We start from the raw sequence: 11,782 nt of genomic DNA, 5'->3' as shown, positions 1-11,782 counted from the left end.
TAAAAGGTGTCCAGCAGCAAATGCAAAATTGAGTGATGTCCTGTGGCAAAAAATGACTTTGTAGAGTGTCCTGTGGCAAAAATCCCCTTTTCAAAATGTAAGACGAGTGTTCAAAATGGGGGTGCGACGGCGCAGCGGCGGGGTAGCGGGCGTTCCAGCGCGGCGCAGCAGATGAGCTTCACAGGTTTTTACCAAGTTCTGAACTTTATGCTTTAAATCCTTGGGAGCCGTAGGATTAAGAATAAAGAGATGAGATGAGGGCTCAAGTTACAGTTACTAAACACGGCTCTGGTACCGGTCACTACAGTATTAGTTTTATTATTTTTATGGAACTATTATGTAATAAAACCTAGTAAAATAATCATCATCATCATCAAGTTCTAATTTTGCTTGATGTATTCAAAATGATATTGACATTTAAATTTAAACCAGTTGACAACATCACTCAAAATTGACTGGAGGAAGAAAGAGCTCATACCGAGCAATGAATATGTTGCAAATGGCGCTTGCAAGCCACGAAGACCGACCAAACATACCACCAAACAGCGGGTGCATTCTCTAGTGCAAATGTACCTATTATTTAAAAACGGTAAAAAGCCGTCGTGAAACAAGCTTAACAGTTTTCAAAGATTCTTTAATTTTGATGGCATGTTGGTGAGGTCATATTACATAAACTATGCACAATTTATTTTGTTGGGGAGATAAAAAAAATGACAGATTTTAGGTGCATTCACACTAGTGGACATTTGTCATTCTTTATCTCTCCAACCAAAACAATTTTGAACCTGAATTGGATGTAGAACATAGTCCTACTCAAAGACTTTAGAAACCTGTAAGCGTGTTTCCCTCTACTTTTAAAAAATAGGTCACATGCGAGTTTCTCCTTTCATTGCATATTTTTTATTTATCTTGGGCTAAGCTAATATCTCTTGCCAGGCTAAAACCTTCATTCACGCATCCTACTCTAGACAGGCTAAAAGTGGCCCACAACAATTTTCTATTTTCTTCTTTCTTTTTAATTGCCCATGTGGCCCAGTTAGAAGCAGCTTCGAAATATGATGGCCCCATTTCTTTTCTTTTCTCTTCTTCATTTTTTTCCTTTTTATTTTTTACTAGCAAATATGACCGTATTGGCTACGATCGAAGACTAATGCATACATTATCGTATTGTAATGCTAAACATGATTCGACGAGATCGCGGGCTGTCGATATGAGACCACCAACTTTGTGCTCTTCCACTCCATGTCCAGGCTGTGTCATAACCGCACGAGGCATTGATTGTCTGGTTATGATTAGAATTCGGATTGATGGACTAAGGAACCATTGCTTACTTGAGAAATAGTATAGAATTATTTCTTTTATAATTACACATATTTATCATTTATCTTTAATTTAGATGGATATATTTGTTTACTTCTATAATAGTATTGTTGATGGGCACATTCTTTTTAATAATATTTATCATTATTGATGGCACTAAATGGTGATACAGGTCATCATGTGGGCCAATTGAGAGGAAGAACAAAGTGATCTGTTCCTTGAAATATTTATGGACCGGCCCATCAAGTTGTTTGGGTGGTCTCTCTCTATCCATCTCTTTAGGCCTCTAGTATATTCTCTATGCAAGATTCTTTGGGCCTCTAGTATGTTCTCTATGCAACATGATAACCAAGTTGTGTTGTACTTTGTTTTAGACATTTTATAATAAGTTAAACATGATATCAATAATAATGTTGTTAGGTGTGCATTAAATTTGATCCTGAGTATGCGCACAACACCATTCAATTTTGATCTTAAAATCTGGAGGGATAGAAAAGCTTGGATAAATAGAATTGCAGTTGAATGAGAAACCCCATAATTTAGCGGTAATTGAATGAGACAAAATAGATTTTATCCCTTTTTTACATCCTCATTTGGTAGGGTTTCATCCAACTTTTGCACAACATTATCAGATTTTTCTATTTAATATATTATTATATTCACTAGGACGTAGATTCTTAAAAGAGGTGTTTGGGCTACTTCTTCTTAGATCCATTGAATTTGGGTTACTACAACGTCCGCTTTGCTTCTATTAATACAAAAGTGAGTAGCTCTCCTACATATTTGAGGATAAATACAAAGTGTTTGTCTTCAATGTCATAAATAATATGTTTTAGGTGAATTATAAATAGTGTTGCCATGTGTACACATTTGCATACATATAAGTAGCATATGCATATGCTTATCCTTAGTTTTTTTTCTAGAATTTTTGCAATGTTGGTAAATGGTAACTATGCAATGATGAGAAATATTATGAATGGAAAATGTCATTGCTTGAAAAAAAACATAGAATAACACTACAGGGGATCTGAATTGAACCAGTTTGGTGGATGACACATGCATAAATGATCTGGAATAAATGGTACCAAAAAGAGACAATCTTATGAGGCTCACACAAAAAATATGGCATTATATCCTAATTATGCCTTTCTACCACGCACTACCACACGCCGTCTCCAACTTTGTCTGATAAGTGTCCAGTGATCTTTTTCGAAATGTCCACCTTGCAAATTTCCTTTCTGAAATTGGTGATGTGCGTGTGGTTTGAGTCCTCTCATTTTATCTTTATCCACACAAAGTGTACATTATTCAGATTGTACGGTGGTATGGCTTTCTAGTTCAACCCCAGTGAGGCGACCTTCTCCTTTCTATATAAATAAAAAAATGACAAGAAAAAATTCTCATTTTATTGGGATTTTCCAAATAGTTCAACTAAGTAACTTTTGAAAAGACTACATGCACACAACTTTTATGAAATGTTTCATATGAGTCTTTTTCTAAGATCAAGCTAAAAAATTTTAACCAAAAATAGATCGATCCAGGGGAACTCCATGAAAGATAGTTTTAGGATAAGATATTATGAAAATATTTCACAAAAGACAATAACCTGGAAAACTACAAAGGCAACGGATGTGATGCTGCCCTTCAGTTACCGAGAAACCCTTAGCTACTAGGTTGCAAATTAGGGAGCAAAAAGGAGAGAGAGCCCAGTACTTCACCCAATCCATTTCCTTATCCATAACGACACAGTGTGAGCGCATTAGTAGCATGCTCAAAATTATACTTTTAGCTGTAGTATAAATGCCCATGATATTAGTCGATGTGGATGGTGGTGGCATGAGAGGACGACTCTAGAATAATGATTGAAAATTCCTAGTGTTTCATTGCTATATCAAGAACATAGAGGCAGTGCATCTCTGCTCACATAGACTAGTTGGATTTCAAATTTGTCGGATTGTGCAGCTACCTACCGTTTTGGTTTCCCTTAGCAAATTGGGAAAAAGAGATATAGGAAAGGCTTCTAACCGCTTTTGCGAAAATTCCTGATAATAACAACTTTCTTTTCCCTTTCTTATTAAGCTTTTGTGGATTTTTTGGAGAATTCCTCATGGAGGAAAGCCTCACTAACGATGCTTTACTTTCGGCTCCATTGATCTTACTCCAACCTAAAGAATACACTGTTTTGCTCAATGTGCAAGGCATTTTCCGAAACGCGGCTAGACCGAGGCAGAGCAAGAGTGCAGCTTCAACCGATCCTTCTTGGAGGATAGATGAGCACTAGTCATACCACCTGGATGGAAGGATTAGTAAGAGTATCTGAAATTGAACATATTCTAGCCTTACATTGGACATCAGAGAGAAGTGAGCATTGCTCGTAAGTAAGTGAGTGGGCATTGCTCATAAGTAAGTGAGTGGGCATACTGAAGAAATACCATTTTGATAAGCAAGGCATTGCAAACAAATAGGTAGAGCAGAGAGCTGGGAAGCTCCATGGAGGCACACATCGTGTTGTTCGTCATCGAAATGGGACTGACTCGCTCGGGAACAGGCACAGGATTGAGGAACTTTCTAGCATAACACACCCGTAATGGGGCAATCTGACTAGTAGGTCAAAACCCTTTCTGCAGTGAGCTTTCAAACTTTCTTTAGAACTTGCTTCGTAGGCTTTGAGGCATTTTGACACCCGCCCGTAGGCTCACTTTGTTTCAGGGCTTTCCTTTCTCTCCTAAGATCCCATCCCAACCAACAAAGGAGAGTCTGATGGGGATTCTGCTTGAACGTTAACTAGACCAGCGCCTGTATTAGCTTACCAGAAAACTAACTAAGGGGAGTTCAAAGGAATTAAGCCAGCCAACTTCAGGCTATAAAGATGTCACTCTGCTTTGACTCAATAAATCAGTATTTCTCAACGCTCGGGAATCGGGTATCGGGGAAAAACCTTGGACAGCGTTCCTTGGATATCAAGGTTATGGGGCTTGGTTGGGCAACAACGCCCTAAGTGAACGAAACCTATTGACTCCGGCCTTTGATAGCAATGGAAATAGCTTGTCTGATATCAGGGATACGGGTGATAGAGACGCACGAGCAGATCGGTGGAAGCCTAAAAAGTGTCAATGTGTCATAAAACCAGATGAAATAGCAGCTTCTTCTCGAACAACAAACAGCGTATTCTAACCCAACACCAACAGTGGCATAAGAAATCGCATCTGCAACCAAAACCTCTTGCTTGGGTCGTTCCCCGTACTACACAAGGTTGTCTCGCTTATACAACTGATATAGCTTTTGCCCTGGAACCCCTAAAGCTAGCTCTCTCTAGACCTAGCAGATAAAGCGGGTAAGAAGCATACTACGCACCTTGATCCTTTCCCCTCGCTCTGAACCTATGTTTGTATTAGCATTCACCATAAGCAATTGCAGAGAAGGAATATGACATTTTCTATGTCTTCGATTGGCATACGGCTCATCTCCCTACCTTCTCTTCAATGGCTCGTCCCCCATTTTAAGGAAAATATATACATCTTGTGGTACTGCAATTAATATTTTGCATCAACAGTTATTAACATGTTGGACCAGGTCCACCCTGTAATTTTGTCATGCCGCACAAGATGAAGAATTTGAATCTTTCCAAAATTTATGGCTGATAGAAAAACAACACGTTTGTTTAAAGCTTGCAAAAGAAAAGCTACAGTTTTGGACAGTAATAATCCTAGTGCACCACGCCTCTCCCATGCCTGACACCACCGTCATTTTCGTCAATGATGACGTGGCCAAACAATTGTGGTCATGCTAAGTGAAAAATTGCATGCATTCATGCATATTTGGGATATCCAGGCTGATTTCACTAATAATTTTTTTTGCAAGCAGATTTGGCATATCTTGGCTGATTTGGCTGATTTCCTAACCGTAGCTGGTATCCAACTAGTAGTCTCGTGTTATTTGCAGTACTAAGAAATGTGAAGAATGACACGTTCATCATTGGCTGTGCAAAATTTATTTCATATGTTTAGCACTGTTTCAAGCTATCGTCCAACGTTGCAACAACTGACATGCGAGCACATTGCTGAATGAGTAGAGCATTGTAGAAACGTATTGACCGGAAAGATACAGCGTTGCAACCAGTTGGCTGTCCGAGTTGTCGTCAAGCTCCCCTCTCCATTGGCTGGAGGAGCATTGGAGACTAGAGTGTAGCCTGAGATCGCTTGGATTGGTAGGTGAAAGATTTAACAACGGTCATGTTTTCACTCAAAAAAAGAATATAGATATATCTTGCTCTTGCAACTAATGAACATTATATATACACGAATTAATGAGATGTTTACTCTATGGTGCGGTGTACTCTCAGCTAGCGGATTAGCACTGGAGGGCTAAGATCCCAACCCTCTGGTGTCAATCCGATAGCTTAGAGTATAAGTGGTATTTTTCGATAACATGTTCTAGAACGGTATGACAAATGTGGAAGTATTTTTCTAGTTTTACGTACACGTGCATTATCTTTAGTTACAGTAGGATCTGGCTGTCATGGATAGTAAAATAGGAGGACGAGATAGAATCACATTGTGAAAACTGTTATATTTTCTTTCCAAGGTATGTTGTGGTAATTGGGAGCTAATAGTACTTGATGGTACTCTTTTCTTCGATTTTTTCTAACCGTCGATCTGAGACAGATTAATTAACGAAATTGAAAAATAACTAAAGGACATTTTAATCTTTATCTATTTTCCCCATGTGGAATCCACGTGTACACGTTGAAAAAAAAGAACTGAAAACCATCGCTGCTCGGCTCCCATCTCCGCGCATCTCGTCGAGCGCACGCCGCCTGCCGTTTCCCCCCCTCCGGGCGCCCGCCGCCGCCGTTTCCCCGCTCCTCCGAGTGCCCGCCGCCTCCCTCGCCACGGTAGTAGATTAGGCCGCCGCCGGCGCCCAGTCAGCTCGAGCTCCGGCCGCCGTCCTGATCTCCCGCTCGGAGGGGAAACTCGCGCCTCGCGCATCTGTCTCGCCCCTCTGTCGCGTGCAGCACCACCGTGCGGGGGGCTCGCTGGCGCAGCCACGCTCCGGTGAGGCGATTCGACCGGCCCGGTCCAGCTGAAACCCCGACGCCGGCCCCCATCCCCAGCAGCCGTGCCAGCCGACGACCGCCACCGATTTCCTGCCGAGCAGGGCGTCATCGCCGCAAGTAAGCCCACAAACGGAATCCCTCGGTGTCCTCTCTCGTTTGCCCCCCTTGTTGTGGTCTCCTGCGCGCCTGAATTCGGGCAAGGTTGGCTCAGGTCGGCTGCCAGGAGTCCTGTCCGCCATGGCCATTGCTTTAGCCTTTAGATATCATCAGTTTATTGTGCCTACAGTACTGTTTCCTTAGAGTAAAATGCAATTCAGTGTTTAAGTATCGTTAACAAGTTCTAGGACTCTCAGGTTCCTGTACTGCACATACTAGTAAATAGTATTAGTTTGTTATGCAGCCACAACACTGATAATCTCGTGCATCTGCACCACTGTATCTAATTATTTTTCCCTTTAATTTTCCCTGTTTAATTGACCCATTTTTGATGCACTTGTAACTTATTTAGTTGAATCATTGCACAAAATAAGAATAACTTATGTTAGGAAGAGTTCAAATCTGTTAGCATTCTTGTATATATCTTAAACTCTAAACTGAAATGCATTGTAAGCTTATTATTGTGCTCACCTGCTATTCTGCTTCTTATATCTGTTTTCAGGGAGAAGTGCAAAAACCTGTTTTGGGGAGCTGCTTTCCTCTGAAGTGCAAAAGCCATTCACGTCATCTATATAGATCAAATTTATGAATGTCATTTGATCATTTGCTTTGTATATTTCTTTTTTTGAGATTTGCTTTGTATATTTCAGGAACATGAACATTCAGGAGACAAACCCGTCTTGTTACTCTTGTTGCTGTAAGGAACACCCTTGCTTCTGTCTGTACCATTTAACTTGTTTGGAATCAATGCTGATCATATATGTTTTCCTGAATCTGCTGGATATGGTGGCCTACTGATTTGTATTTCTATTTGTTATGTGTTATGTACATGTTAGGTAAATTGTATGTCGTGTCCATGTATGCTAAACATATTCTGTGCTACACAGGTTCCATGTATTTTGGGTGTAAATTTGACAGGGAAAGATCTCATGGAGTTTATCCAGCAAGTAACCACTATGTTATCATGGGCAACTTAAATTCCTCCTAAGTCCTCACTTACTTGCAAAAATAGCTCTACAAGTGAATAAGCCTCAGATTTTCATCTGATTCTATCTGTAATAAAATAAAATTGTATGTTGATATTTTATTGCAGTTAGTTCATTAACCTTTAGTCATGTTACCTATTACTGTCTTTTCCAGCTTGATGAGACTGATGGGTCGTCAGCTATGCCCCCAGCAGCATGGTTTTCATGGCGTTGCCTAGGCGACAAGACGCTTCCATTGTTTTGGGCTAAGGCGTCGCCTAGCCTGCCTAGGCAGCTGGGTGGTGGTGACTCGCCACGCCTCGCCTTACCACCGTAAGAACCATGCCCAGCAGTTCTCGGAATTCTTAACTTCAAAGCTTGCAGAGGTTACTACTTATTTGCCCCCTAGTTGTCCATAATGCAAGCATTGCTGTATATATCACTTAGATAAAATATGGCTTGTTGATGTTTCTTCTTGGCTTACTGTAGGGGCGACCATGTTTGGTGACCCCTTGCTACCCATCCGAATGCTGTCTGATTATTATTTCCACATGTTACTCTGTGTTCCTGTTATGGAAAGAAGCTTTCCTCCGCTGAATAGAACCCTCTCTTGCAGTGTGCTCATGGGCGGCCGACCACACAGTGCCTATAGTGAACGTCGCATCCCTCCATGGCGAGCCAGCGAGGCACCAAATGCTGAGCGGAAGGCAGGCGGAGACCTGGCACGGCTTGGCGCACCAAGAGCCCAGCCTTGAGCGCGCTAAGATGCGCCTCAAACAACTGAGAAAGGTTGAAGTCAGATAAACGGGAGCGTGATTTGTACAGTTTGTAGATGAGTGGAATTCTACTGTGCTGTAGTACCATTGTACATACGATAGACATTCCTTCCTGACGAGGAGATAGAACGGCGCCCATCACCTGACGAGCGACTGGGCTTTGCCATGGCGTTGTTGTAAACTGTGTACGTTCTGGTTTGTTAAATCAAATTCATACCATTCCTGATCAGTTAAGAGTTGAGTTGGATGCGATAACTTTGTTAACCTTCCGTGTTTTTGTTGTCTCCTCTGTTCGAGATAGAGTCACTGTGTTGTAATCTTTTGACTCCTGTGCGCATATGGCGAGCAAGCCAGGCGCAAATGTAGCAATGGTCATAACATCGCCATTAAATTGCATTTGCAAATCACGAAAAAACAAATAGTGCAACCACTAAGTTACAAGCCAACGAGCACTGTTAAAATACACAGCCTTTTCTGCATTTCTGCAAACAGTAACGAATTGCACTGTGAATTCTTTCTCCAGGAGTGAATTTTCCAAGACTATGAACATGCATGCACTGCAGGGTGTGTTAGCACTGGCAGGGACGCTGCCACGCTGAGTGTGTTACCAATCAAGCGACCATGGTAAATGCAGCAGAATGAGTCGACCCTGCGCGCAGCGGAAGATGAAGAAGAGCCCCGCGAAGGCGAGGAAGGGGAAGAGGAGGTTGCCAAGGAAGGCGAGGAAGGCGCCGGGCCCGGCGGCCTCGCCCTTGAAGACGGAGATGTGGACGCCGTTGGTGGCGAGGATGTTGATGAGGTCAGGGTTGTTGGGGACGACGACGGTGGCGCGGCGGCCGTCGACAGAGATGAGCTGGAATCCGGACACGATACGGAAGTACAGGAACACTGATACCTTAGTGCTTGCGCGCGCCCACAGTCGGCGCCTCACCCACGCTGCACGCCGCCATTCCGCCGTGCCAAGGGATAGCTCAAGCAGCATGGAGCACCACCACCACCATCACGGGCATCTCCTGGTCATCGCGCACTTCCTCCGCCCTCCTTGTCACCCCTCCATCGCCGGAGCGCCACCACCATGAGCTTCACCACGATGTGCAGAAGCCCAACCGCTGGTCCTCGTCGTCTCCAAATTCTCGTCGATTCGGTGCATGAGAGATCATGGGGAGCGGAGAAATTGAAAGAGAATGATGAGGGGATTCCGCTTGAGGGCTCACCGGCGGTGGGGCTGTCCGAAGTCGGCTGGATTTGAGGTTGGAAGGGAGGCAGCGGCGCACTCCTCTAGGGCGACGGAATCAGGACGGGTGAACGGTCGGATCCGTCCGCTGTACCAGAGTCAGATCGGAGCCCATCCTAGCCACACCGCACTGGCTGGGCCTGCCCTCGGCACACCGTCCCGTCCGGATGCGCGAGGCAAGCATCGGAGCTCGATTCGGCATCCGCCCGGCGGTCACATCCACGCGAGAACGAGAGTGAAACTTCTAGTCTGGGAACCAAATTCTTTTTCCGGATGAGAGAAAATAGAGAAACTGAATTTACCAATTTACCCTTTATTAAATGAAAATATTTAAATTAAAATAGGTATTGGTCTACATTTGGTACTGGTCCTATGGTCCCACCAATTTGATACTTTCTAGTACCTTTTCCGTGGTACCTCATTCGATCTCGCTGGATGGATGACTCCTATTTTTCCAACCACCGTAAAATTTCTCTTTCTTTTTCTTTTTATACTACAGTTGTTTAGTTTTATTTCCCTTTCCACTTTCTCTTATTTATAACGCTTGACCCTCTGTGTCTCTGCTTGTGCTATTTACTCAAGCAACAAGAGGACTGGGCTTGTAAGCTACGAGAGTACTCTTCACCACGCAGGCACACACCATGTCTTTCTCGTCCTCCCCAGCAAGAAGGTAAGAAAAGATCAAACCGATGCAAATGTAAAATTTTATATATTTTTTTCTTTTATATATTAAAATTGGATTCTTGGTACCTGTTTATGAGGTTTGCTCATATTCAAGTTTCATGCCTGTGTGCTGTAAATTCAAGCAATAGCTTCATGTAAGGGGTCTCGATTCAGATCTAAAGTGCAGATTCATCATGTCTTGTATGTTAGGTGTCGAGTTAAATTCAAGATCTCCTTTTTTTAGGAGCACATGTATGATGTATCATTCTTTAGATTGCATAATTGTTCTAGGTTGTTCCTTATGTGGCGCTTCTTATATATATGTGCTCCCATATTCGTGCTCGTTTTGAGTCTTTGGTATTAAGGATTACAAATGTGGAGCCGTTATTAGAACCTTTACCATTGCGTACGTGTTTCTAGTAGTTTTCCGTGCAATTTCTTTTAGCTACTTTTTGAAAAGTCCCACAAATGTCCTAGGAGTTGATTGTGGGCTTATCAGTTGACCAGGGAGGCATGCCATGCAGTTCTGACATGGAATCCACATGGACATGGGTATAGTTCCACTACAAGAAAATAGCTTAACTTCATCGGCTAGAAACCGTCGAAAATAGCAAGAAAATCGTCGAAAATATATATATTCGTCGGTCGGCCGACGGAATAAAATCGACGAAAATGAACGTATTTTCATCCGCAACCGATAAAAATACATCTCATACATCTCCTTTCGTCGGCCAAGACAGCCGATGAAAATATACACCATATTTTCGTCGGCCAGCATAGCAGACGAAAAAGATATAGTTTGTTTCGTCGGCCTCTAAGACCGACGAAAATAATCGTAGTTAGTTTCATTGGCTTCCCTAGCCGATGAAAATACTGTATACGCTTTACCAGTTGTTTCGTCGGCCCCTGGCCGATGAAAATACAGAGCGCCTGCTAAAAAACAGCTGCTGCATACTAGTTTTTCAGAATTACAAATAGCAGTTAATTAACATAAAAATAGTCATCCATAAGCACAGCATACCACATCATTCATACATTATCATGCATTCATAAAATACATCCCATAAGTACAATCATGAAATCCATAGTCTAAATAACATATATATGTCAACCAAACTCAAAAGCACGAATCAATAAGGGGTAATATTATATCCGCTGCCATCGTCACTTCCATAAATGTTATGCGCTGTCGATGGTGGCGTGGACGGACTGCCAGAAACTTCTCGAGAATGACTACTCGTCGAACTCTAATTATAGATAAAATTAAATGTATATAGTACATGTATATAAGAAAATTTGAGCATTGCTAGTTATACGAAAGAATTACCACTTGTGGAGATAGTAGATGCATGTATGGTACAAAAGTTGGCGGTGGTGGAGGAGGAGGCGAAGGAAGAGGTAGCAAATTAAATTGTGATCCAAGGGTAGCCACTAACATTTCCTAAAAACTGATAATAGATCAAGTATCTTATAGCAATAAAAAGTGTACAGTGACTTGAAAAATATCAAACTTGCATAGTACCTGAAGCTGTCGTTGCTGAGCGAAAAAACCTTGCATGTACTCGTGTTGTTGCCTTGCCCACTCCTCTTGCCTCTGCATCGCCTCTCTATG

The 11,782-nt window shown here is 42.3% G+C and overlaps 1 long non-coding RNA gene across 6 annotated transcripts; it reads left to right on the top strand.

Annotated features, from left to right (window-relative positions):
- Positions 1-6,075: 6,075 nt before the first annotated feature.
- On the top strand, positions 6,076-8,528 carry LOC112903234. Of its 6 annotated transcripts, none has more exons than XR_003230762.1 (4): positions 6,076-6,493; positions 7,035-7,229; positions 7,673-7,883; positions 7,987-8,528. It is a non-coding gene; the product is annotated as an uncharacterized LOC112903234 (long non-coding RNA). The 6 variants fall into 6 exon arrangements; XR_003230764.1 differs by having other exon boundaries at positions 7,420-7,883; XR_003230766.1 differs by having other exon boundaries at positions 7,035-7,479.
- Positions 8,529-11,782: the final 3,254 nt, after the last annotated feature.

Source organism: Panicum hallii, chromosome 8 (assembly GCF_002211085.1).
Source record: "Panicum hallii strain FIL2 chromosome 8, PHallii_v3.1, whole genome shotgun sequence".
NCBI lineage: Eukaryota > Viridiplantae > Streptophyta > Magnoliopsida > Poales > Poaceae > Panicum > Panicum hallii.
Note: the sequence above shows the minus strand (reverse complement) of the source record. Positions and strands in the feature narration are given on the sequence as shown.